Source organism: Limulus polyphemus, unplaced genomic scaffold, assembly GCF_000517525.1.
Source record: "Limulus polyphemus unplaced genomic scaffold, Limulus_polyphemus-2.1.2 Scaffold10044, whole genome shotgun sequence".
NCBI lineage: Eukaryota > Metazoa > Arthropoda > Merostomata > Xiphosura > Limulidae > Limulus > Limulus polyphemus.
Genome location: NW_013675654.1, coordinates 3,532 through 6,446, shown reverse-complemented (window position 1 = coordinate 6,446; position 2,915 = coordinate 3,532). Strand labels below are relative to the sequence as shown.

At 30.9% G+C, this 2,915-nt stretch overlaps 1 long non-coding RNA gene across 1 annotated transcript; it reads left to right on the top strand.

Moving 5' to 3' along the window:
- Nucleotides 1–273: 273 nt before the first annotated feature.
- On the top strand, nt 274–2,510 carry LOC106476205. Its single transcript, XR_001291877.2, has 2 exons — nt 274–378; nt 2,444–2,510. It is a non-coding gene; the product is annotated as an uncharacterized LOC106476205 (long non-coding RNA).
- The last annotated feature ends 405 nt before the right edge of the window (nt 2,511–2,915 follow it).

The following is a 2,915-nucleotide window of genomic DNA, read 5'->3' as shown; positions in this document are numbered from 1 at the left end:
GAATTGCGAAGATTTCTGGGTATATTGAGTCCTTTTTTGTCATAATTTCATTGTAAAAATTGGAGAAAAAAATTATGTATAGTTAATTTTATCAACCGCAAAACAATTAACAAAATGCTGAAAATTTATATTATTAATTCATTCTTATGGCACTGCAAAGTGATATATATACAAAATATTACAATATTTTGTATATATACATATTTGTATCTATAGCTTACCACAATTTTATATATTTAAAGTTACACGTTCAGTTCCAAACCACTTTCTATGCTTACTTTTAATTGCACAGACTTGTATTATACAGTTAGACAAAGTTACGTGCAACGCCCTCTACTTCCTTTTGTGTAAAGGACTTGAAGCTATTCAGGAAAAATGGTTTGTACTGATTTTTATATCAGTTTTCATCATGTGTAATAATTTAAATATTGGTTATGTATTGTGTTATTTTATTTGTTAATGGTAGTTCTAGCTATTAAGGGATGTATTACGAGTAATTAACTTAAATTTTAGGGAATATACGGTTTTTTACTCGTGGATCAATCCTTGAGATAGTGTGATTTTCAGCCATAACTATGTCTAGGCCTAACTGACTTTTTATTTCTAGCTAGTTAGCTTGGTGGTTAATCCTACTAAATTTAAATTATAGGCTTCATAACTAAAGGTTTCGTGATTTTAAGTTTAAATATACAATGGAAATCGTTAAGGGAACTTTTGCCATAATATCGTTCGAAGTCTAATTCAGCTTAGTAGTATTCTAATCAGATTAGTTTATATATGACAATTTCTAACTATCAGTATATAAATTGTAACGATATTAGCCCTATCAGCGTTTTTTAGTTGTCCCTTTACACTCTCCAATATAATTACATGGACCTAGCGCCATTGGCAGCTTCAAGTCTATACTTTGACAATTAGCAGTGCTATTTTACTTGATTATTTATTGACAGTTGTTGCAAAAATGTTTTAAATCTTGTTCACAGAATGAGAGATATATATACATTCCCTTGTCTCCACCTTGTAAAGCCTAAAATGTTTGAAACAGTTTAATAATGGAAAAACATTGAAACGTCCAAGTTATAGTGTAAGATGTAATTATTTTTCACATGGTTATGGCACATAATAGAAAAGTTAATGTAGCACAGAATATACGTTAGTATGTGCTGCTATTGTCAAAACCTTGAAATAGTGTTGATTTACAGTGTGCATAAATATAGCCTCTAAAATAACGTTACAATGTGCTGCTATTGTCAAAACCTTGAAATAGTGTTGATTTACAGTGTGCACAAATATAGCCTCTAAAATAACGTTACAATGTGCTGCTATTGTCAAAACCTTGAAATAGTGTTGAATTACAGTGCACATAAATATAGCCTCTAAAATAACGTTACAATGTGCATAAATATAGCCTCTTAAATAACGTTACAATGTCCTCAAATATAGCCTCTAACATAACGTTACAATGTGCTCAAATATAGCCTCTAACATAACGTTACAATGTGCTCAAATATAGCCTCTAACATAACGTTACAATGTGCGCAAATATAGCCTCTAATATAACGTTACAATGTCCTCAAATATAGCCTCTAATATAACGTTACAATGTGCGCAAATATAGCCTCTAAAATAACGTTACAATGTGCACAAATATAGCCTCTAAAATAACGTTACAATGTGCACAAATATAGCCTCTAAAATAACGTTACAATGTGCACAAATATAGCCTCTAAAATAACGTTACAATGTGTATAAATTAGCCTCTAAAATAACGTTACAATGTGCATAAATGTAGTCTAAAAAATAACGTTACAATGTGCATAAATGTAGCCTCTAAAATAACGTTATGACATATATAAATATAGCTAATAATCTCTTCATTGATCTTTTGTAAATAATGTCCTGAAACAAGTGTTCAGCAATGCTCTCGTCCTAGCAAGCCCTCCCCTATTACTGCCCGTGTTTAATTAGCACCATACCTTATAAAATTTCTAGTCTGTTTAAAAAAGGTGGACAATAACATGGTTTGGATAAGTTTTCAGCCAGAGAAATGTTATCAAATGTCACCGTCTGATGGGTAAATCTGGATTTTTGCCTTGACCCTGGCAGCGTCTGCTCGAGTTTAAGTATTAAAGTGGCCAATATAGTACTAACTTTCAACAATCAAGATTACGGAGTTTATGGTGTGGTCTTATCATCGATGAATTCAAACCCACAGAAATGAGCATAAAACTAGACGTGTGCATTACTTTTTATCATTGTGTTTGAGAACTTTCTTTAAAATACATCTAAAATACTTTTAGGGTCTAGTACTATGTATACATTTTTTGTTTCTGAATCATCTTCAAGAAATTGGTAGAGTAGAATACAAAAGAAAATGCTTGACAGTTAGGTTTAAGCATTAAAAGATTTGTTTATTTTATAAGACAATAATTGAAATTTTCAGTCTCTAGTGATTCCTGAGAAGTTCCAGCATATTTTGCGTGTTATGAACACCAACATCGATGGAAAGAGAAAAATTATGTTTGCTATGACTGCCATTAAGGTGAGAAAAGCAACTTTCAAAATCCTTATATTAAGTTTTCTGTGTGGTACTGTACATTTATTGAACTAGTCCCTAATATTAAGAGTTTTTGATTGTGTTCTAAAGACTGTTTACTTTGGGATTTAGTAACTTCATGAAATCTATGAATGTATTTCTTTAATGAGGCCAGCAGCAGGGTAAAATGTAGGGATTTCTTTAATTTTATGGAATTTTAAATGCTGGATTTACACTTCAATTGTTACTCTTATAGAATGACCTGTTAGAAGTGTAAATGAAATTCTTGTAATCTACACTGAACACTATTGTTTAATACAAACTTTCAAATAGTTGACTAATCGAAAGCGCTCGAGTTTTGGGTCTTATTTTAAGTCTA